General features: G+C 45.1%; 1 long non-coding RNA gene across 10 annotated transcripts in view; it reads right to left on the bottom strand.

Moving 5' to 3' along the window:
• LOC140515949 (uncharacterized) overlaps positions 1-22,574 on the bottom strand; it is a 59,651-nt gene extending 37,077 nt beyond the window's left edge. Inside the window, exons 1-9 of one of the 10 annotated variants that reach the window (XR_011971208.1) lie at positions 22,484-22,573; positions 22,154-22,303; positions 20,798-20,936; positions 12,154-12,207; positions 9,557-9,660; positions 6,259-6,397; positions 3,901-4,042; positions 3,399-3,576; positions 297-435 (exon numbers count right to left, since the gene is read on the bottom strand). This is a non-coding gene — a long non-coding RNA (uncharacterized lncRNA). The other 9 variants (XR_011971214.1, XR_011971205.1, XR_011971211.1 and 6 more) reach the window with 9 other exon arrangements.
• Positions 22,575-25,647: the final 3,073 nt, after the last annotated feature.

The raw sequence follows: 25,647 nt of genomic DNA on the forward strand, positions 1-25,647 counted from the left end.
ATCAGAGCTCAGGCCATGGCCATTGCAGAGTGCAAAGGGATGAGGGGCTTGAGTGTTAGGGTTTGTCAGACAATTTCAAGAAATAGAGGGAGAGAAGTCAGCAGGGCCTTAACCTTGAGGATAGATAAGCCTTCACCAGGTAATGGAGCTTGGTCATGGGAAGGGAAGAGGGAGGAGAGAGAGAATTTAGAGCTCCAGCAATTGCTACTCAGGCACAAAGCAGGGGTGTAAGGAGTACGGAGATTAGAGGGATGGGACCATTGAAGTGGTCACCACCAGCAAGATCAGGGACTCACAGTTTCAGGAACTCAGAAAGGAGCTGATAGTGGGACCCACTGTCCTGATTCAAAGTGGTCTTTCCTTGTACACTAAATCCTTGCTCTTTGCCAAACCCTCAGGTCAGAACTGGTTCCCAGGACAGAGTCAGGGCTGCCCCTAGAGGGAGTGGCTATGATTATTATTAACAATAACAAATTCATATATTTATGTTTTAATGTTCACTAAAGACTTTTTTCACAGGGATCTATATTGGAACCTACATCTGCCCTTTACCTCTGGCACATGAATTCAGCCATCCAATACACATCTGCACTATAGTTCTCTTCCCAATAGAGTCCCACATACACATCTGTTCCACATCTGTTATTTTCAATTAACATACACACACATATATGCACACATATATACAAACACATCTTGACTAGACCTATGTCAGCTACCCAAGACACTACTGCCCTGGCCTTCTATTCTTTTCAGCATCATGGTAAATATATTTCCCCTGCCACTCGCCCCATCCCTTTGGGTTTTCAGAATGTCCAAGTTTCAGTATCCTAGCATTGGCAGGGATAAGAAAGGACGAGTAGTCCAACAAGTGAACTGAAGAAGAATCTTCCCATCGTTGGCCATGGAGAATGGCCTCACAACCATGCCCAGAAGCCTTCCGTTGTTTCCTGAGGCAGCACATTCAGCCTTTGGACAGCCCTAATGGGCACATGGTTTCTGCCAAAGTGTTTTCCATTGCAGCTTTTCCTCATGACACCCACTTCTACCCTTGTTGCAAAAGAGATTGAGTCTAATGCTGTTTGTGGATGGCCGTCATTGAGGTTCTTCAAGTTAGCTGTCTTAACCCCCCTCTGAGCCTTCTCTTCTGCACCCTAAACACCCTCAACTCCCACAGTGTATCTTCATGGAGAAGAAACTCCAGTCCCTTCCCCAACCTTGTTGCCCTTCCCTGGCTTCTCTAGTTCCTCCTGTCCATCCCATAATGTGATGTGGAATAGGAGCACAGGACTCTAAATGATGTCCAAGAAAGGCCGAGCACAGGAAGGCTCTCCTGTCGCTAGTCTCGGCCACACTGTTGTTTTGGTTGCCTTATGACATGGCTAACAACCTCAGGCTTGGAAATCCTCAGATACTCTGGAGCTTCTAGCCAAAGTTTCCTAATCCTCTAGACTTTCTGAGGAGGAGGCTGAGAGCCCAAGTTAAAATGAGAACATTAGCCTACTTCAGTTTAATTTCATTCACATAAGCCTTGTGCCTCTAGACTTACTTCTTACCTTAGTACTCATTAGCCTTGAATCTTAGAACCTTTCTTTCCAAAGCCCCCTGTCCTGCAGCCTGTGCCAACCTGTTCCCCATAATATACCTGCCAGCACCCTTATCATCATCCCTAGACCCTGCTACATATCCATTCTGCCCCTCAGTTTGATGTTTATACTTTAGGCACTTCTGTACTCTCTCAGCCTCAATAGACAGTTGATCTGCACCATTTTCATTGTCCATTGTCCCTCCCAAAGATTTATCTTTGGTGACTCTATGCTAATTTAGGATTCCTCCTAATCCCTCATCTCCATCTACCCTGAGCTGTTATGCCTCAAGTACCCATAGTGCATGCCCAATGTTTACACTCATCCGATGTCCCTAGAAGGCATGGCAGGTTCAGAATTGGTAAAGTGTGTGCCATGTCCATTCAGGAACTGATCCCTTGCCTTCATCAGTTGTCTGTCCAGCCTGGAAAGGTTTCACAGCACATGTGAGGCACACAGTGTGCTGGAGGAGGGATGAGTAGTTAGGAAAACAGACTCGTCCTTATCAGAGCTCAGCCCATGGCCAACGCAGAGCTCAAAGTGACATGGGGGGTTGAGTGTTAGGAGTTTTCAGACAACATCAAGAAACAGAGGGAGGGAAGCCAGCAGGATCTTAACCTTGGCGATGAATGTGGCTTCACCACATAATGGAGCTTGGGCATGGGGAGGGAAGAGGGAGGAGAGAGAGAATAGAGAGTGCCAGGAATTCCAACTGAGCACAAAGCAAGGGTGCAGGGGATGAGATTAGAGAGATGGGACCAGTTACGTGGCACAACCAACCGGGTCAAGAACTCATTGTTTCAGGAACTCAGATAGGAGCTGAGAGTGGGACCTACTGTCCTGATACAAAGTTGTCTTTCCTTGTACCCTGAGTCCTTGCTATATGTCCAGCTCTCAGGCCAGAACTGGCTCCCAGGACAGGGCCAAGGCTGCCCCTAGAGGTAGAGGCTGTGATTACTACGAGCAGCAACAAACTCATAGTTTTATATTTTAAGACTCAGTTAAACCTTTCTGCACAGGCATGCATGTTGTAAGCCATATCTACCCTACAGCTCTACACTTCTCTCCCCACTGTTGTTTCAAATATACTTCCACCCCTCATATCTATCATTACCCCCATCCCATGCACACTTTAACTAGATCTTTGTACTTGGCGTCAGCTACCCAGTATACTGTGCCCTGGACTCTGTCCTCTCCAGCATCTTCCCTGCAGCTTTCAAGTTCCCTAAAGCTCTGGCATCTCATGGCTGGCAAGGAAAGAAGGACATCTAGTCCAAGAAGTCACTGACCAAGAATCCCTTCTCCAGGGTCCCTGGAAAATGGCTTTCTAGTAGTGGTTTGAAGATCTCTATTGGGGTGGGTGAGACATTCCTCTGGGAGACAGACCAAATGGCTGCCTAGTTTCTTCTGTACATCAAGCCAAATTCTATCACTTTGGAACTTTCCCTCCTAACTCCTAGATCTGCCCTCAAGGTCTAAGAAGGATAAATCTCACTCTGTCCCACACAGCAAGCCTTCAGATTTTCCAAGAAAGCTGTTTTCTTCATGCCCTGTTCTTTCTCAGCAGGAGGGTCAGAACCCAAGTGAAATCCTGACTTTCATTAGCCTTATTCCACTTAATTTCATTCAGGAAAGAATTGATTCAGAGACATTTGTATTGTGACTCTTGTCATCCAATGTGTTCATTCTCTCTTTCAGCTCTCATCTGCACCTCTTTCTTACCCACTTCCTCCCCAAAGAATTATGCATGCTTGATACATCTGTACTTGTCCTATACCCTCATCCTCCTCTGTCCTGGATCTAAACTCTTACTGGCTAGGCTCCAAATGCATAGGGTTCTTCTTCAGCCTCCAGATTCTCCTGAGGTCCCTGGAAGCTTTGTGAGGTCCAGAATGAGGCTGTTGGCCACCTGTCCCTTCACAGACCAGTGAATGGACTGTCTTCATCAGCTGTCTGTGCATCCTGGAAAGATCTCACAGCAGAAGAGAGGCTGACAAGGTGAGAGGAGGGACAAGCTACTGTCATGGTCTCAATATTATTAGAACTCAGGCTGTGCCCAGTGTAGAGTGGAAAGGGGCAGGAACCTTGAGTGTTTGGGATTGGCAGGCAATCTATCAGTACCCTAGTAGGATACAGAGGGAGGGAAACTAGCAGGATCAGATTGTGGGGAGCGATGAGCTTGTGTCAGGCAAGGGAGCTTGGGCATGGGGTGGGTAGAGGGAGAGGAGAGAGAGGTGAAGTGTTTCAGGATGTCCTACTCAGGGGCAAGCTGGGACCATTGACGTGGTCACCAGCATCAAAGTCAGGGACTCACAGTTTCAGGAATTCAGATAGGAGCTGATAGTGGGGCCCCCTGTCCTGATTCAAAGTTGTTTGTTCTGGTACACCGAGTCCTTGTTTGTTACTTTGTAGGAGAATCCAGGGCTGTCCCTAGAGATAATGTCTGTGATTACCATCTGTTGGAACAAAAAGTCATGTTTTTATATTTTAAGGTTCTCCAAATAATGTTCCCTTGGGGCATCTAGTTAGTGCAGGGGCCTGGAGTCAGGAAAACCTGACTTGAAATCCTCAGACACTTACTAGTTGTGTGACCCACTTCACTCTATTTGACTCAATTTCCTCACCTGTTAACTGAGCTACATGAGGAAATGGAAAAGCACGTCAATATCTTTGTCAAGAAAACTCCAAATGGGGTCATGAAGAATAGGACATGATTGAAATGACTGAAAAACACTTAGAAAAATATTGTCCTTAAAAGAAACTGTGTTATGAGCACATCTACACTGCTGTGCTTGCCCTCAGCCTCCCAATACTCACCTGCACTTCAGTTTTCTTCCTAGTAAACGTCCACATACACATCTGTTCCACGTCTGTTCTTTCCCATTAACACACACATACATACACACAGATATATACATAAACATAGGTACATGCTTACATACACACAAAGTCATCTTGACCAGACCTATGTCAGCTACCCAACACACTACTGCCCTGGCCCTCTGTTCCTTCCAGCATCACTGTAAACACTTCCCCCTCCCAGGCACCCCATCCCTTTGGGCTATCAGAATGTCCAAGCTCCAGAATTCTGTCATTGACAGGGATAAGCAAGGATGAGTAGTCCAGAAGGATACCTCAAGAGAAATCCTTCCTTCGGTGGCCAGGGATCATGGCCTTACAGCCTTGCCTCAAAGCCTCCTGTTTTCTACTGAGGCAGCACATTCAGCCTTTGTATGACCCTAATGGGCACATGGCTTCTACCAAAGTATATTCCATTGCAGCCTTTCCTCATGACACCCTCTTCTACCCTTGGGGTGAAAGAGATCAACTCTAATCCTGGTTGTGGATGGCAGCCATTGAGGTTCTCCAAGTTAGTTGTCTTACCCCTCTCTGAGCCTTCTCTTCTGACACCTAACTACTCAACTCCCACAAAGGTTCTTCATGGAGAAGAAACTCCAGTCCCTCCCCCAACCCTGTTCCTCTTCTCCAGCATCTCTAGTTCCTCTTACCCTTCCCAGAATGTGATGTCCAGAGAGATTATAGGACTCTAGATGCTTTCCAAGAAAGGCAGAGCACAGTAGGACTCTCCTGTGCCTTGACTTGACCACTCTCTTTCCACTTAGTTACACTGAAGGTCTCACTAGCTGTTTTGGTTGTGTTACAACATTCCTAACACTGCTCAGACTTGACAACCCTCAGACATTTTGGAGGTGCTAGCCACAGCTCTCTCATCCCCTATTCCTTCTGAACAGGAGTCTCAGAGCCCAAGTTAAAATGGGAACATTAGTCTAATTCAATTTAATTTCATTCACATAAGCCCTGTGCTTCTAGACTTACTTCTTACCTGAATACCTATTAGTCTTGAAACTTTGATATTGCCTTTCCTTGGAAATCCCCCTGCTCCGCAGCCTGTGCTAACCTGTTCCCCCTAATACACTTGCCACCACACTTATCATCAAGCCTAGAACCTTGGACACATCCATTCTGCCCCTCAGTCTTGTTATTTATACTGGAAACACTTGCGCACTGTCTAAACTTCAATACACAGGTGATCTGCTCCACTTTCTTTGTTTCTTGTCTTTCCCCAAGACTTATCTGTGGCAAGTCTGTTCTTGTCCTAATCCCTCATCACCATCTACCCAGGGGTATCCATATTGTCTTGCTGTGCCCCAAGTACCCAGAGTGTCTGTCCAATATTGATATTAACCCGAGGTCCCTAGAAGGCATGGCAGGTAAAGAATTAAGTAGGTGTCCACCATGTCCATTCAGGAACTGGTAGTTTGTCTTCATCAGTTGCCTGTCCACCCTGGAAAGGTTTCATAGCACAGGTGAGGCACATGGAGGAGGGATGAGAAGTTAATTCAACAGACTCATCCTTATCAGAACTCATGCCATGGCCAGTGCAGAGTTCAAAGGCACATGGGGGTTGAGTGTTAGGGATTGTCAGGCAATATCAAGAAATAGAGGGAAGGAAGGCAGCAGTACCTTACCCTTGGGACTGGATGAGGCTGCGACAGGTAATGGAGCTTGGACATGGAGAGGGAAGAGGGAGAAGAGAGACAACAGAGAGTGCCAGGAATTCTACCTCAGTGCAAAGCAGGGGTGCAGGGGGTGGGGAGATTAGAGAGATCTGAGAAGTTATGTGGGACAACCAACCATGTCAGGGACTCACAGTTTCGGTAATTCAGATAGGAGCTGATAATGGGACCCACTGTCCTGATTCAAAGTGATCCTCCTTTGTATACTTAGTCCTGGCTCTTTGCCCAGCCCTCAGGCCAGAACTGATTCCCAGGACAGGGCCACGGCTCCCCCTAGAGATAGAAACTGCAATTACTATGAGCTGCAACAAACTCATCATTTTATATTTTAACCTTCACTAAAATCTTTCTTCACAGGCATGCATGTTGTGAGCCATATCTGCCCTATAGCTCTACACTTCTGATTCCACTGTTGTCCCAAATGTACTTGTGCCCCACAGATCTGTTATTAGCCCCATTCCACATACACCTTAACGAGATCTTTGTACTTGGCCTCAGCTACCCAGAATAATGTGCCTTGGTCTCTGTCCTCTTCAATATCATAACTGTACCTTTCAAGTTCCCTGAAGTTCTAGAATATCAATACTGTCAAGGAAAGAAGGACATCTAGTCCAAGAAGTCACTGACCAAGAGTCCCTTTCTCACGATCCCTGGAAATTGGCCTTGTAGCCTTGCCTCTGAGTCCTCTGTTGGAGTAGGGGAGACATTCCACTTGGGGACAGCCCTGATGGCTGCCTAGTTTCTTCCATGAATGAAACCAAAATCTATTCCTTTGCAGCTTTCCCTCCTCACTTCTAGATCTGCCCTCAGGTTTCCAAGAAGGAGAAATCTCCCTCTGTCCCACATGACGGGCCTTCAGATTTTCCAACTCAGCTGTTTTAGTTATTCTTTCAGCCTTCTCTTCCCCATCCTGACCACCCTCAGTTCCCATGGATGATCCTCATTTGGCATAATCCAGGATCCCTTCCTCATTCTAGTTACCCTACCCTGGCCTCGAGGTCTATTATCCCTCCCAGAATATGGGACTGCATCATGGAATTGTAAATATCTCCAAGGACACAGAGTCCTTCTCCAGGCTCCAGATTCTTCTGAAAGCTTTGCAAGGTCTAGAATGAGGCTGCTGACCATCTGTCCATTCGCAGACCAGCGAATGCGCTGTCTTCATCAGCTGTCTATACTTCTGGGCAAGGTGTCACAGCAAACAAGAGGCTGATATGGTGAGAGAACAGAGAAGCTACTGCTGTGGTCTCAATATTGTTAGAACTCAGGCTGTAGCCAGTGCAGAGTGGAAAGGGATATGAGGTTTGAATGTTTGGGCTTGGCACACAATGTATCCTCACTCTAGTAGGATATAGAGGGAGAGAAGCTAGCAGGATGGAACTGTGGGGAGTGATGAATTAGTGTGAGGGGAGAGAACTTGGGCATAGCATGGGGAGAGGGAAAGGAGAGAGAGAAGGTGAGGTGTTTCAGGATGTCCTACTCAGGGGCAAGCTGGGACCATTGACGTGGTCACCAGCATCTGGGTGAGGGAGTCACTGTTTCAGGAATTCAGATAGGAGCTGATAGTGGGATCCCCTGTCTTGATTCAAAGTTGTTTGTTCTGGTACACTGAGTCCTTGTTCCTTACTTTGTAGGACAGTTCAGGGCTGTCCTTAGAGGTAATGTCTGTGATTACTATCTACTGGAACAAAAAGTCATGTTTTTATGTTTTGAGGTGCACCAAATACTGTCCTTTTGGGTCATCTATGTGGTGCAGTGGCCTGGAATCAGAAGCACCTGAGTTGAAATCCTCAGGTACTTACTAGCTATGTGACTCTGGAGAGGTCACTTCACCCTGTTTGCTTCAGTCTCCTCACCTGTTAACTGAGCTAGAGAAGGAAATGGGAAACCACTCCACAATCTTTGCCAAGAAAACTCGAAATGGGGTCATGAAGAATAGGACATGACTGAAATGACTGAACAACAGTCACAAAAAAATATTGTCCTTCAAGGAATCTGTGTTGTGAACACATCTACCCTGCTGTGCTTGTCCTCAGCTCCCCAGTACTCACCTGTCCTTTGGTGTTCTTCCTACTAAAGTCCACGTACACATCTGTTCCATGTCTGTTCTTTCCCATTAACACACACACACAAACATACACACATGTACACACACACACACCCATACATACACACATACACACACGCATCTTGAACAGACCTATGTCTGCTACATAACACAATACTGTCCTGCCCCTTTCTTCTTTCCATCATAACTGTAAACACATCTCCCCTCCCACTCACCTTGCCTTTAATGAGCTTTCAGAACGTCCAAGTTCCACAGTCTAATAATTGGCAGGATAAGAATGGACGAGTAGTCCAACAAATTGCCTGAAGAAGATTCCTCTCCTCAGTCACTAGGGAGAATGGCCTAACAGCCTTGCCCAGAAGTCTTTTGTTGTCTCCTGAGGCAGAATATTCAGCCTTTGGATAGCCCTCATGGGAACATAGTTTCTGCAAAAGTGTTTTCCTTTGCAACTTTTCTTCATGACACCCACTTCTACCCTTGGGGTGAAAGAGATCAAGTCTAATCCTGTTTTTGGATGGCAGCCATTGAGGTTCTCCAAGTCAGCTGTCTTAGCTCCCTCTGAGCCTTCTCTTTTGCACCCTAAATACCCTCAACTACAGAATATCTTCATGGAAAAGAAACCCCAGTCCCTTCCCCATGTGTGTTCCCCTCCTCAAGCCTCTCTAGTTCCTCTTGTCCTTCCCAGAATGTGATGTCCAGAAGGACCACAGGACTCTACATGATTTCCAAGCCAGGCAGAGCCCAGGAGGACTCTCGCATCTCTAGTCTTGGCGACTGTTCCCTGTTCATTACTCTGAAGATCCCACTAGTTATTTTGCTTGCTGTATGATATTGATAACACCTCTCAGGCTTGGAAACCATCCTCCATTCTGGAGCTGCTAACCACAGCTCCCTCATCTGCCAGTCCTTCTGAGCAGTAAGCTCAGAACCCAAGTTAAAATAAGAACATTAGTCAAATTCATTTTAATTTCATTCACATAAACCTGGTGCCTCTAGACTTACTCCTTACTTTACTACCCATTATACTTGAAACTCTGATATTCCCTTTACTTTCAACCCCCCCTGCCCTGCAGCCTGTGCTAACCTGTTCCCCCAATCCACCTGCCAGCACTCTTATAAGCAAGCCTAGACCCTCCTACACATCAATTCTGCCCTTCAGTCCTGTTATTTATATATAAGACACTTCTGCACTATCTCTACTTCAGTACACAGGTGATCTGTACCACTTTCTTTGTCTGCTGTCTCTCCCAAAGACATATCTTTGGCAAGTCTGTCCTTGTCCTAATCCCTCATCGCCAACAACCCTGAGCATCCAGGTTAACCTGCTATGTCCCAAGAACCCAAAACGTTTGTCAAGTACTTACATTCATCTCAGGTCCCTAGAAGTAATGGGTGGTCAGAATTAGTGCCATGTCTTCCATGTCCATTCAGGAACTGGTCCTTTGCCTTCATCAGCTGTCTGTTCATCCTAGAAAGGTGTCACAGCACAGGTGAGGAACACAGTGGGATGGAGGAGGGATGAGTAGTTAGTAAAACAGACTCGTCCTTAACAGTGCTGAGGCCATCGCCAGTGCATAGTTCAAAGGAACTTCAGGGTTCTGAGTGTTAGGGGTTCTCAGACAATATCAAGAAATAGAGGGAGGGAAGCCAGTAGGGGATGAATGTGGCTTCAGCAGGTAATGGAGCTTGGGCATGGCGAGGGAAGAGAGAGGAGAGAGAGAATAGAGAGTGCCAGGAATTCCAACTGAGCACAAAGCAAGGGTGCAGGGGATGAGATTAGAGAGATGGGACCAGTTACGTGGCATAACCAACCAGGTCAGGAACTCATTGTTTCAGGAACTCAGATAGGAGCTGAGAGTGGGACCTACTGTCCTGATACAAAGTTGTCTTTCCTTGTACCCTGAGTCCTTGCTATATGTCCAGCTCTCAGGCCAGAACTGGCTCCCAGGACAGGGCCAGGGCTGCCCCTAGAGGTAAAGGCTGTGATTACTATGAGTAGTAACAAACTCATAGTTTTATATTTTAAGCCTCACTAAAATCTTTCTTCACAGGCATGCATGTTGTGAGCCATATCTACCCTATAGCTCTACACTTCTCTCCCCACTGTTGTCCCCAATATACTTCTGTCCCTCACATCTGTTATTACCCCCATCCCACACATACTTTAACTAGATCTTTGTACTTAGACTCAGCTACCCAATATACTGTGCCCTGACCTCTCTCCTCTCCTGTGGCTTTCTTGCACCTTTCAAGTTCCCTGAAGTTCTAGGATCTCATGGCTGACAAGGAAAAAAAGGACATCTAGTCCAAGAAATCACTGTCTAAGAATCCCGAGAAAGGGGACTTTTAACCTTTTAATCTTGCCTTGAAGTCCTTTATTGGGGTGTAGGAGACATTCCCCTAGGGGACAGCCCTAATGGCTGCATAGTTTCTACCATGCATGAAGCCAAAGTCCATCCCTTTGCAACTTTCCCTCTTCACTCCTAGATCTGCCTTCAGGGAACCAAGAAGGACAAATATCACTCTGTCCCATGTGACAGGCCTTTAGATTTTCCAAGTCAGCTCTTTTAGTTATCCTTTAGACCTTCTGTTGTCTGTCCTAACCACCCCCAATTCCCACAGATGATCCTCATTTGACATAATTTGGGTCCCTTCCTAATCCTAGTTGCCCTCCTCTGGCCTCAAAGTCTCCATTCTCCCTCCCAGAATATGATGGTCACACTAGACCATGACATTGTAAATATTGCCTAGGACAGAGCACAGCAAATCTCCCCACTCCCTAGCCCTGGTCACTTTTCCCACTTTTTATTACACTGAGGTCTCCATTAGTGGTTTTGTTTGCCTTGTACCATTGTCAACTGATGCCAGGTTTGTCATCCATTGAAACAGTTGGATATTCTGTATGTGGGTTGTTGTTAGCCACAGTTTCTTCATCCTCTGTTCTTTCTTAGAAGGAGGATCAGAGTCCAAGTTAAATTCTGACTTTCATTAGCCTTATTCCACTTCTTTTCATTCAAGAAAGTACTGGTTCAGAGACTTTTGTATTATGACTTGTCATCCAATGTGTCTCTTTCAGCTCTCATCTGCACCTCTTTCTTTGCCCATTTCTCCCCAATGACTTATGAAGGTTTGATATCTGTTTTCTTGTCCTATCCCCTCATCCACCTTTGCCCTGGATCTCCTTGTTTACCTGCTAGACCCCAAATACACAGAGTGCTTCTACAGCCTCCAGATTCTCCTGAGGTCCCTGAAATCTTTGTGAGATCCAGAATGAGTCTGCTGGCTGCCTGTCCCTTCAGAGACTAGGAATGGGCTATCTTCATCAGCTCTCTGCACATCCTGGAAAAGTGTCAGAGCAGAAGAGAGGCTGACAAGGTGAGAGGTGGGAGAAGCTACTGCTGTGGTCTCAATGTTATTAGAACACAGACTGTGGTGAGTATAGAGTGGAAAGGGACATGAGGCCTGAGTGTTAGAGCTCAGCAGACAATTTATCTGGACCCTAGCAGAAAATACAGGGAGGGACAACCACAGGATTGAAGTTTGGAGAGCGATGAGCTTGTGCCACACAAAGGAGCTTGGTCATGGGTTGGGTAGAGGGAGAGGAGAGAGAGGAGGTGGAGCATTCCAGGAAATCCTACTCAGGGGCAAGGTGGGACCATTAATGTGGTCACCAGCAACAAGACCAAGGACTTACTATTTCAGGAATCTAGATAGGAGCTGATAGTGGAACCCCCTGTCCTGATTCAAAGTTGTTTGTTATGGTACACTGAGTCCTTGTTCTTTGCTTTGTAGGAGAGTGGCAGGGCTGTCCTTAGAGGTAGTGTCTTTGATTACTATCTGCTGGAGCAAAAACTCATATTTTTATATTTTAAAGTTCACCAAATATTGTCCCTTTGGGGTATCTAGGTGGTGCAGGGGCCTGTTGTTGGGAGGACCTCAGCTGAAATCCTTAGATACTCACTAGTTGTGTGACCCTGGACAGATCACTTCATCCTGTTTTCCTCAGTTTCCTCACCTGTTAAGTGATTTAGAGAAGGAAATGGAAAATCACTCCAATATCTTTGTCAAAAAAACTCCAGGGAACTTTGCATAAAATAATAGACAATATCTACTTAAAATCATCAGCAAGCATTATATGCAATGGGGACAAGCCAGATGCATTTCCAATAAGATCAGCATGAAACAAAGATTTCCATTATCACCACTGTTATTCAATATGGTATTAGAAATATTAGCTGTAGCAATAAGAGAAGAAAAAGAAATTTAAGGTATTAGAATAGGCAAAGAAGAAACTAAGTTATCACTTTTTGCAGATGATATGATGGTATACTTAGAGAATTCCAGAGAATCAAGTAAAAAATTTCTTCAAATAATAAATAATTTTGGCAAAGTTGCAGGTTATAAAATAAACCCACATAAATCATCTGCATTTCTACATATTACTAACAAAGCCCAACAGCAAGAGATAGGAAGAAGAATCCTGTTGAAAGCTGTGGTAGACACTATAAAATATCTGGGAGTCTATGTGCCAAAACAAACCCAGGGACTATATGAGCACAATTACAAAACACTATTTGCACAAATAAAGTCAGATCTAAGTAAGTGGAAAAACATCAGTTGCTCGTGGATAGGCTGAGCTAATATAATAAAAATGACAATTCTGCCTAAATTAATTTACTTGTTCAATGCCATACCAATCAAACTACCAGATAATTATTTTCTAGAACTAGAAAAAATAACATTAAAATTCATCTGAAAGAACAAAATGTCCAGATTATCAAGAGAACTAATGAACAGAAATGCTAGGGAAGATGGCCTAGCTCTACCAGATCTCAAATCATACTATAAAGCAGCAGTCATCAAAACCTCTTGGTACTGGCTAAGAAACAGGGGTCAGGCCAGTGGAATAGGTTAGGTACTCAAGACACAATAGTTAATGAATATAGCAATCTACTGTTTGGTAAACCCAAGGATCCCAGCTTCTGGAATAAGACCTCACTGTTTGACAAAAATTGCTTGGACAACTGGATAATGGTGTGATGGAAACTGGGCATAGACCAATGCCTGACACCGTACGCAAGAATAAAGTCCAAATACATACATGATCTAGGTATAAAGATTGATACTGTAAACAAATTAGGGGAGCAAGGAATAGTGTATTTGTCAGATTTATGGAAGATGGAGAAATTTATGACCCAACAAGAGGTAGAGAACATTATGAAGTGCAAAATGGATAATTTTGATTACATTAAATTGAAGAGTTTTTGCACAACCAAATCCAATGCAACCAAGATTAGAAGGAAAGCAGAAAACTGGGAAAGAATTTTTGCAACTAGTGTCTGTGATAAAGGTCTCATTTCTAAAATATATGGAGAACTGAGTCAAATATACAAGAATACAAGTCATTCCCCAATTGATAAATGGTCAAGGTATATGAACAGGAAATTTTCAGAGGAAGAAATTAAAGCTCTCTGTAGTCATATGAAAAAGTGCTCTAAATCACTATTGATTAGAGATATGCAAATCAAAACAACTCTGAAGAACCCACATCACACCTATCAGATTGGCTAACATGACAAAACAGGAAGATGATAAATGTTGGAGAAGATATGGGAGAGTTGGAACACTAATTCATGTGGAGTTGTGAGCTGATCCAACCATTCTGGAGAGCAATTTGAAACTATGTCCAAAGGGCTACAAAAATGTGCATACCCTGTGACCCAGCAATACCACTTCTGGGTCTCTATCCTAAAGAGATTGCTGAAATGGGAAAGGGTCCCACACGCACAAAAATATTCATAGCAGCTCTTTGTCGTGGCCAAAAACTGAGAATCAAGGGGATGCTCATCACGTGGGAATGACTGAACAAGTTGTGGTATATGAATGTAATGGAATACTATTGTGCTGTGAGAAATAATGAACAGGAGCATTTCATTGAAACCTAGAGGGACTTATACAAACTGATGCTCAGTGAAAAGAGCAGAACCAGGAGAACTTTGTACACAGCAACAACCACAGTGTGTGAGGAATTTTTCTGGTAGACTTAGTACTTCATTGAAATTCATATACTTAAAAAATTTCCAATGGACTCTTGAGGAAAAACACCTTCCAAATCCAGAGAAAGAACTATGGAATTGAATTGTGAACAGAAACAGACCATTTTCTTTTGTATTATGTTATGTTGTCTTTTGTTTTATGGTTTCCCCCATTCATTTTAATTCTTCTGTGCAACATGAATTTAATGAGGATGTACTTGCTGAACCTATATAAGATTGTATGCTATCTCAGGGAGGGAGTGGGAAAGGAGGGGGGAATGAAGGGGAGGGAATGGAAAAAAAATCTAAGATATATGGAAGTGATTGTCGAGCACTGAAAACAAATTAAATAATTCAGTTTAAAAAAAAAAGAAAACTCCAAATGGGGTCATGAAGAAAAAGACATGACTGAAATGACTGAACAACAGCCACAAAAAAGTATTGTCCTTAAAGGAATCTGTGTTGTGAGCACATCTGCCCTGCTGTGCTTGCCCTCACTCCCCAATACTGACCTGCACTTTGGTTTTCTTCCCACTAAAGTCCCACCTACACATCTGTTCTGCGTCTGTTATTTCCCATTACCACACACACACATGTACGCGCATACAATCGTACACACACAAACACATGTGCATAGATATACATATACACATAGTCACAAACACACACATATACACACATACACATACACGTACATATACACACACACACACACACACACACACATCTCGACCAGACCTATGTCAGCTACCCAACACACTACTGCCCTGGCCCTCTGTTCTTTCCAGCATCACTATAAACACATCCCTCCTCCCACTCGCCCCGTCCCTTTGGGCTTTCAGAATGTCCAAGTTCCAGAATCTTATCAGTGGCAGGGATACAAATGGTGTAGTCCAAGAAGTCACCCGAAGAAGAATTTTCCCGTCTGTGGCCAGGGGCAATGGCCTTATACCCTTGCCCAGAAGCCTTCTATTGTCTCCTGAGGCAGCACATTCAGCCTTTGTGCAACCCTAATGGTCACATGGTTGCTACCACATTGTATTCCATTGGGACCTTTCCTCCTGATACCCACTTCTACTCTTGGGGTGAAACAGATCAAGTCTAATCCTATTTGTGTATGGCACCACTCAGGTTCTCCAAGTTAGCTGTTTTAGCCCCCTCTGAGCCTTTTCTTCTGCACCCTAACTACTCTCAGCTCCCATATAGAGTCTTCATGGGGAAGAAACTCCAGTCCCTTCCCCGTCCTTGTTTCCCTTCTCTGGCTTCTCTAGTTCCGCTTGTCCTTCCCAGAGTGTGATGTCCAGAAGGACCACAGAACTCTAGACGTTGGTCCCTAGTTTGGCCACCCTGTTCCCTTTTTGTTATACTGAAGATCCCAATAGTTGTTTTGCTTGCTTTATGACATGGCTAACACCTCTACGGTTTGGAAACCCTCAGACTTTCTGAAGCTGCTCGCCACAGCTCCCTCATCCCCTACTCCTTCTAAGCAGGAGGATCAGAGCCCAGATTAAAAGGGAAACTTTAGTTTAATTCAATTTAATTTCATTCACATAAACCCTGTGCCTTCACTGTTATTTCTTATCTTAACACCCATTCGCCTTGAAGCTTTTCTTTCAAATGCCCCTGCACTGCAGCCTGTGCTAACCTGTTTCCCCTAATACACCTGCCAGCACCCTTATAATTAACCCTAGACCCTCCTACACATCCATTCTGCCCCTCAGTCCTGATATTTATACTTAAGGCACTTCTGCACGGTCTCAGCCTCAATACACAGGTGATCTGCACCATTTCCTTTATCTGTTTCCCCTCCCAAAGACTTATCTTTGGCAACTCTGTGCTTGTGCTAATCCCTCATCTCCATCTATCCAGGGTATCCATACTGACCTGCTATACCCCTAGTATGCTCATGGCCTGTCTAATGTTGACAATCATCTGAGGTCCGTAGAAGGCATGGCAGGTTCAGAATTAGGTAGGTGTCACCATGTCTATTCAGGAACTGGCAGTTTGTCTTCATCAGCTACCTGTCCACCCTGGAAAGGTTTCACTGTACAGGTGAGGCACACAGTGGACTGGAGGAGGGAAGAGAAGTTAGGACAACAGAGTCATCCTTATCAGAACGCAGGTCATGTCCAATGCAGAGTTCAAAGGGGCATGTGGGTTGAGTGTTAGGGGTTGTCAGACAACATCAAGAAATAGAGGGAGGGAAGCCAGCAGGACCTTAACCTTGGGGATGAATGTGGCTTCACCAGGTAATGGAGCTTGGTCATGGGGAGGGAAGAGGGAGGAGAGAGAGAATGGATAGTGCCAGGAATTCCAACTCAGCACAAAGCAGGGGTGCAGGGGATGGTGAGATTAGAGAGATCTGAGAAGTTATGTGGAACAACCAACCATGTCAGGGACTCACAGTTTCGGTCATTCAGATAGGAGCTGATAGTGGGACCCACTGTCCTGATTCAAAGTGGTTTTTCCTTGTACACTGAGTCCTGGCTCTTTGCCCAGCCCTCAGGTCAGAACTGATTCCCAGGACAGAGGCAGAGCAGCCCCTAGAGTCAGAGGCTGTGATTACTATGAGTTGCAACAAACTTATCATTTTATATTTTAAGCCTCACTAAAATCTTTCTTCACAGGCATTCATGTTGTGAGCTGTATCTGCACTGTAGCTCTACACTTCTCTCTCAACTGTTGTCCCAAATATACTTGTGCCCCTCACCACTGTTATTGCCCCCATCCCATACCCACCTTAACTAGTTCTTTGTACTTGGCCTTAGCTAACCAATATACTTTGACCCTGGCCTCTGTCCTCTCCAGGATCAACCCTGCACCTCTCAAATTCCCTGAAGCCCTAGAATTTCGTGACTGTCAAGGAAAGAAGGATATCTAGTCCAAGAAATCACTGACAAGAATCCCTTCTCCAGAGGTCCTGGAAAGTGGCCTTGTAGCCTTGCCTCAAAGTCTTCTATTGAGGTGTGGGAGATATTTCTTTTGAGGACAGCCCTAATGGCTGCCTAGTTTCTTCCATGCATGAAGCCAAAGTCTATCCCTTTGCAACTTTCCCTCTTCACTCCTAGATCTGCCTTCAGGGAACAAAGAAGAACAAACTTCCTTCTGCCCCACATGACAAGTCTTCAGATTTTCCAACTCAGCTGTTTTAGTTATCTTTTAAGCCTTCTCTTCCTGGCCTGACCATCCCTAGTTCCCATGGATGATCCTCATTTGGCATAATCCAGGATCCCTTCCTCATCCTAGTTTCCCTTCCCTGACTGCCAGGTCTCCATTGTCCCTTCCAGAATATGGGACTGCACCATGGCATTGTAAATATCACCAAGGACACGGCAGAGGAGGACTCTTCCCTCCCTAGAATTGGTCACTTTTCCTGCTCTTTGCTAGCCTGAAGATTCCATTAGTTGTTTTATTTGCCTTATACCATTGTCAACTCATGCCAGGTTTGCCATTCACTGAAACAGTTGGGCATTCTACATGTGAGTTGTTGTTAGACACATTTTCTTCAACCCTAGTTCTTTCCCAGCAGGAGGATCAGATCCCAAGTTAAATTCTGACTTTCATTAGCCTTATTCCACTTCATTTCATTCAGCAAAGTACTGGTTCAGAGACTTTTGTATTGTGACTCTTGTCATCCAATGTGTCTCTTTCAGCTGTCATCTGCACCTCTTTCGTTGCCCATTTCTCCCCAATGACTTATGTATGTTTGAGATCTTTTTTCTTGTCCTATTCCCTCATCCACCTTTGCCCTGGATCTCCTTGTTTACCTGCTAGACCCCAAATACACAGAGTGCTTCTACAGCCTCCAGATTCTCCTGAGGTCCCTGAAATCTTTGTGAGATCCAGAATGAGGCTGCTGGTTGCCTATCCCTTCAGAGACTAGGAGTGGATTACCTTCATCAGCTCTCTGCATACCCTGGAAAAGTATCAGAGCAGAAGAGAGGCTGACAAGGTGAGAGGTGGGAGAAGCTACTGCTGTGGTCTCAATGTTATTAGAACACAGACTGTGGTGAGTGTAGAGTGGAAAGACACATGAGGCTTGAGTGTTAAGGCTTGGGAGAGAAACTATCAGGTCTGTAGCAGGAAATAGAGGGAGGGACGGCCACAGGATTGAAGTTTGGGGAGCGATGAGCTTGTGCCACAGAAGGGAGCTTGGTCATGAGTTGGGTAGAGGGAGAGGAGAGAGAGGAGGCGGGGCATTCCAGGAAATCCTACTCAGGGGCAAAGTGGGACCATTGACGTAGTCACCAGCAGCAAGGCCAGGGACATACTGTTTCAGGAATCTAGATAGGAGCTGATAGTGGGGCCCCCTGTCTTGATTAAAATTTGTTTGTTCTTGTACACTGAGTCCTTGTTCTTTGCTTTGTAGGAGAGAGTCAGGGGTGTCCCTGGAGGTAGTGGCTATGATTACTATCTGCTGGAACAAAAACTCATGTTTTTATATTTTAAAGTTCACCAAATACTGTCCCTTTGGGGAATCTAGGTAGTGCAGGGGCCTGGAGTCAGGAAGACCTCAGTTGACATCCTCAGATCCTTACTAGCTTTGAGACCCTGGACAATTCACTTCACCCTGTTTGCCTCAGTTTCCTCACCTGTTAACTGAGCTACATGAGGAAATGGCAAACCACTCCAATATCTGTCAATAAAACTCCCAATGGGGTCATAAAGAATAGGACATGACTGAAATGACTGAACAAGAGTCACAAAAGTATATTGACCTTAATGGAATCTGTGTTGTGAACCCATCTACCTTGCTATGCTTGCCCTCAGCTGCCCAATACTCACCTGCACTTTGGTTCTGTTCCCACTAAAGTCCCAAATACACATCTGTTCCATGTCTGTTATTTCACATTACCACACACTCACATGGACACACACAATCGTACACACACACCCACAAACACACGTACATACATATACATACACACAGACACAAACACAAGCACATATACACATACGTAGACATGTACATACACACAGACACATCCATACACACATACATGCATATATACACAGACATCTTGACTAGACCTATGTCAGGTACATACATGCATATATACACAGACATCTTGACTAGACCTATGTCAGCTACCCAACACACTACTGCCCTGGCCCTCTGTTCCTTCCAGCATCACTGTAAACACATCTCCCTTGCCACTCGCTCCATCCCTTTGGGCTTTCAGAATGTCCAAGTTCCAGAATCCTTGGCAGGAATAAGGATGAGTAGTCCAGAAGGATACCTCAAGAAGAATCCTTCCTTGGGTGGCCAGGGAAAATGGCCTTACAGTCTTGCCCCAAAGCCTCCTGTTTTCTACTGAGGCAGCACATTCAGCATTTGTACAACCCTAATGGGCACATGATTTTTACCAAAGTATATTTCATTGCAGCCTTTCCTCATGATACCCTCTTCTACCCTTGGTGGGAAGGAAATCAAGTCTAGTCCTGGTTGTGAATGGCACCATTGTCATTCTCCAAGTTTTCTGTCTCACCCCCCTCTGAGCCTTCTCTTCTGATACCTAACTACTCTCAACTCCCACAAAGGTTCTTCATGGAGAAGAAACTCCAGTCCCTTCCCCAACCTTGTTCCCCTTCTCCAGCTTCTCTAGTTCCTTTTACCCTTCCCAGAATATGATGTCCAGTGAGACCACAGGACTCTAGATGCTTTCCAAGAAAGGCAGAGCACAGTAGGACTCTCCTGTGCCTTGTCTTGACCACTCTCTTTCTGCTTAGTTACACTGAAGGTCTCACTAGCTGTTTGGTTGCCTAATGACATGGCTAACACTGCTCAGACTTGGCAACCCTCAGACATTCTAGAGCTGCTAGCCACAGCTCTCTCATCCCCTATTCATTCTAAACAGGAAGCTCAAAGTCCAAGTTAAAATGGGAATATTAGTCTAATACAATTTAATTTCATTCTCATAAGCCCCGTGCTTCTAGACTTATTTCTTACCCGAATACTAATTAGCCTTGAAAGTTTGATATTGCCTTTCCTTTCAAATCCCTCTGCCCTGCAGCCTGTGCTAACCTGTTCCCCCTAATACACTTGCCACCACACTTATCATCAACCCTAGACCCTCACACACATCCATTCTGCCCCTCAGTCCTGTTATTTATACTGGAAACACTTGTGCACTGTCTCAGACTCAATACACAGGCGATCTGCTCCACTTTCTTTGTCTCTTGTCCCTGTCCAACCTGGAAAGGCTATCACAGCACAGGTGAGGCACATGGTGCATTGGAGGAGAGATGAGAAGTTAGTTCAACAGACTCGTCCTTATCAGAACTCAGGCCGTGGCCAGTGCAGAGTTCAAAGAGACATGGGGATTGAGTGTTAGGGGTTGTCAGACAACATCAAGAAATAGAGGGAGGGAAGCCAGCAGGACCTTAACCTTGGGGATGAATGTGGCTTCACCAGGTAATGGAGCTTGGACATGGGGAGGGAAGAGGGAGAAGAGAGAGAATAGAGAGTGCCAGGAATTCCAACTCAGCACAAAGCAGGGGTGCAGGGGATGGTGAGATTAGAGAGATCTGAGAAGTTATGTGGAACAACCAACCATGTCAGGGACTCACAGTTTCGGTCATTCAGATAGGAGCTGATAGTGGGACCCATTGTCCTGATTCAAAGTGGTTCTTCCTTGTACACTGAGTCCTGGCTCTTTGCCCAGCCCTCAGGTCAGAACTGATTCCCAGGACAGAGGCAGAGCAGCCCCTAGAGTCAGAGGCTGTGATTACTATGAGTTGCAACAAACTTATCATTTTATATTTTAAGCTTCACTAAAATCTTTCTTCACAGGCATGCATGCTGCCAGCCATAGCTGCCCTGCAGTTCTATCCTTCTCTCCCTTGGTTTTTGTAAATATACTTGTATCTCACACGTCTGTTATTACCCCCGTCCCACACACACCTTCACTAGTTCTTTTTACTTGGCCTCAGCTATCCAATATACTTTGACCCTGCCCTCTGTCCTCTCCAGCATCGTCCCTGCCCCTCTCAAGTCCCCTTAAGCTCTAGAATCTCATGACTACCAAGGAAAGGAGGACATCTAGTCTAAGAAGTCAGTGACAAGAGTCTGTTTTGCAGTGGTCCTGGAAAGTGGCCTTGTAGCCTTGCCTCAAAGTCCTTTATTGACTTGGAGGAGACATTCCCTTTGGGAACAGCTCTAATGACTGCCTAATTTCTTTCATGCATGAAGTCAAAGTCTATCCCTTTGCAACTTTCCCTCCTCACTCCTAGATCTGCCCTCAGGTTTCCAAGGACAAATCTCACTCTGTCCCACATGGCAGTTCTTCAGATTTTCCTAGTCAGCTCTTTTAGTGATCCTTTAAGCATTTTCTTCTCCAGCCTAACCACCCCCAATTCCCAAGGATGATCCTCATTTGACAAAATCTAGGGTCCTAGTGTTATCCTAGCTTCCCTCCCCTGGCTGCAAGGTCTTCATTCTCCCTCCCAGAATATGATTCCCACACTAGACCATGACATTACAAGTATTGCCTAGGACAGAGCACAGTAGATCTCCCCTCTCCCTAGCCCTGGTCACTTTTCCTGCTTTTTGTTACACCGAAGACTCCAGTGGTTGCTTTGATTGCCTTATACCGTTGTCAACTCCTGCCAGGTTTGACATCTCCTGTCACAATCAGATATTCTGGATTTTAATTGCTCTTAGCCACCGTTTCTTCATCCCCTGTTCTTTCTCAACAGGAGGATCAGAGCCCAAGTTAAATCCTGACTTTCATTAGCCTTATTTCACTTTATTTCATTCAGGAAATTATTGTACCAGAGACTTTTATATTGTCACTCTTGTCATCCAATGTATTTATTCTCTCTTTTTTCTCCCATCTGAACCCTTTCTTTGCCAATTCTACCGCACCTCCCAATGACTTATGTACTTTTGGAACCTCTGCTCTTGTCCTGTAGCTCCATGCTTACCAGCCAGGCCCCAAGTTCACAGAGTCCTTCTCCAGATTCCAGATTCTCCTGAGGTCCCTGAAAGCTTTGTGATATCCAGAAAGAGTCTGCTGGCCACCTGTTTCTTCACAGAGTAAGGAATGGACTGTCTTCATCAGCTGTCTGTACATTCTGGAAAGGTGTCATGCACAAGAGAGGCTTACAAGTTGACAGAAGGGAGAAGCTACTGCCTTGGTCTCAATATTATTAGAACACAGACTGTGGCCAGTGTAGAGTGGAAAGCGCCATGAGAGACACAATCTATCAGGACTCTAGTAGGATGTAGAGGGAAGGAAGTCAAAAGAAGTGTACCTTGGTGAGGCATGAAGTTGTCTCAGACAAGGGAGCTTGGGCATGGTGTGGGTAGAGGGAGAAGAGAGAGAGAAGGTGAGGCACTCCAGGAAGTCCTACTCAGGGGTAAGGTAGGACCATTAACATGGGCACCAATAACAAGGCCAGGGACTTACTGTTTCAAGAACCCAGATAGGAGCTGATAGTGGGACCCCCTGTCCTGACTCAACATTGTTTGTTCTTGTACAATGAGTCCTTGTTCTTTGCCCAGCCCTCAGACCAGAACTGCTTTGTAGGAGACTGGCAGGGTTGTCCCTAGAGATAGTAGCTGTGGTTACTATCTGTAGGAACAAAAATTCACATTTTTATATTTTAAGGTTCATCAAATACTCTCCCTTTAGGGAAGCACAGTCATATGGGGGCCTGAATTCAGAAAGACCTGAGTTGGAATCCTCAGATACTTCCTAGCTTTGTGACCTGGAAAAGTCACTTCACCCTGTTTACTTCAGTCTCCTCACCTGTGAAATGAACTATAAGAGGAAACAGCAAACCACTCCAGTATCTTTGCCAAGGTGATGTGCCATGGGGTCATGAAGAATTGGATATGACTCAAAATGACTAAACCACAGCCACAGAGACATATTGTCCTTAAAGGATTCTGTTTTGTGAATCCATCTGCCCTTCTGTGCTTTCCCTCGGCTCCCCAGTACACACCTGCACTTTAGTGCTCTTCCCACTGCAGTCCCACATACACATCTGTTCCACATATGTGTTATTTCCTATTATAATACACATCTTGACTAGACCCATGTACATAATCTCAGCTACCCAACACACTGCTGCCCTGGCCCTCTCTTCTCTCCATCGCATGTAAAGACATGTCCCTTGCTGCCTGCGAATTACCTTTGGTTCCTGGAATCTTCAGGTCCCCAAATCCCAAAGGATCAGTTGTCCAACCAATCACTCAACCAGAGTCCCCTATTTGTTGGCCAGGGAAAATGGCCTTATAGCCTTGCCTTGAAATCCCCTAGTGAAGGAGGCCCACTATCTCCAGAGGACGAGTCTTTCTGCCTTTAGATAGCCCTAATGGCTGCAAGGTTCCTTTCTTATATGGAACCAAAGTCCTTCCATGCTGGGAACCTTTTGTGTGGCTTCCTCTGCCCCCCAAACTTTTCCCAGTTCTGCTTTCAGGGGCTAAGAACAATGAGTCTATTACTTCTTCTCCATGACAGGCCTTCAGATTCTCAAAGGCAAAGCCCATCTTATCTCCTTTCTAAGTCTTTTCTTCTCCACCCACCACCTCCAATTCTCAGAGTCAGTGATCAGGTAGCATAATCCCAAGGCCCTTCTCCTATTCTGGTTTCTTTCCTCTGGCCTCTCTCTAGCTTTAACTCTTCTTAGAACATGTGGCCTATGATAGAACCTGATGCACCAGACATGGCCAAGCCAGGTAGAGCCAACCTGATCCCACGCAGGAGGCCAATACCCTCCTTTCTTATTGCTCTCTCCTCCAAATGTACCTCAGTTCTCCTTACCCTCAGCCCTTGCGAAGTACATCCCTACACCCATTCACAGTCTGTTCTTTGTGATTGGCATCCTTTTCGCTATGTCCTGCAAATGTGTTACATCCTGAGTGAGGGCTGCTGGAATGGAAATGTGGATACAGGACCTACTCTGCAGGCTTGTTGTGAGGAATAAAAGAAATAATGTTTTTAAAGCCTGGCACATGTTGGGCATTTTATAACTGCTTATTCCCTTCTCTTCCCCTTTGACGCTGACCTTAATTACCATTTGTACTAGAGTTGGAACCCTGTCTCACCCATCCTTTCTCCGGTGCCCAGGCCCATGTTTATCTGTGACACCCTAAATATTCATTAACACCCCCACCCCACCCTAGGGACTTACTTAGGGAACCCTGAGTAGGCACCAGCCCTGGAACTGGTCCTGTGCCAATTCTGTCCATTCAGAACCTGGACCCTTTGTCCTTCTTAGATTCTCTGAGTGCTTAGTAAATGTTTGAAAACAGAGGTGTGGATGACATTTGCTAAAAAGGAGAAATTAGATTTATTACCAGAAGTTAGGTCATAGCAGGATGGTCCACAGAGTGTGTTTGCCTATGACCCAGAGACCAAAATACCTCCCTCTCCACCCAAAGGTAGGACAAACCAGAGACAACAGATGAATGTCTTGGCAGGCCAAACCCAATATGGAGTTGGACAGAACACAAGGCAATTGGCACAAGTCACAGGATCATAGAATCCTTGATCTAGAGCTCATAGGGTCCTTTGGAGGTTGTTGGATCCAACTTCCCTCATTTTCCGAAAGGGAACCAAGGCCCTAAAATAAAAGTGACTTGTCCAAGGTCACACATATGTTCATTCCCAGATCTAGAGCTGGCAGGTCCCTTAAAGGTCCTCTCATCCAAACTCTTTAGTTGACAAAGGAGGAAATGGAAGCCATGTGAGATGAAGTGATTTGTCCCAAGTTACATGGGTAGTGACTGCAAATGTCAGAATGTGAACCCTGATTATCTTGGAACCAGAGTCAAAACTTTTCACACTATACTACCCTGCACAAAGCTCCATTCTCAAGGAGAAACTGGAAGCTTGCAGGAATGCCCTTGGGTCTGGAAAGGGTACGTAATATTAGTATCCAGCAACTGTAGTTGAGGCCCAAGGTTGGAAGATAGTTACTTGGTTACTAGCCGCAAGGAGGTGGATGATTCTTTGGTTACTAGGTACAAGGCCAGAGCCTTATTGTACCTGGCACCAGGATATGGAGTCTTAGTAGGCCCAACTGAGCTTATGGGGAGTTCATCTTCAGTGACCATAGTCCCCTAAGCCTCAGGCCAGGATTAGTTCTCAAGATAGTGGCAGGGCTAGATCCGGAAGCATTGGTTATTATCATCATCGTAGTTAATAGCAACTCACATTTTTATATTATTTTAAAGTTTACAAAGCCCTTTCCTTATAGGAAACCTGCATTATGACTCACATCTGGACTTCCTTCACTCCCCCTACTACACATCTGTACTTCTGTTCTTTTCTTAATACAATCCCAAATACCATCTGTGCCACTCAACTGTTCTCACCAATAGCACCTCCCAACCCCTGCATATCGATTCTGCAACTTTGTACTTATCCCCAGTTGTCTGAAATTTCTAGAGCACAGATTGTATTGATCAT

Source organism: Notamacropus eugenii, chromosome X, assembly GCF_028372415.1.
Source record: "Notamacropus eugenii isolate mMacEug1 chromosome X, mMacEug1.pri_v2, whole genome shotgun sequence".
Lineage (NCBI taxonomy): Eukaryota > Metazoa > Chordata > Mammalia > Diprotodontia > Macropodidae > Notamacropus > Notamacropus eugenii.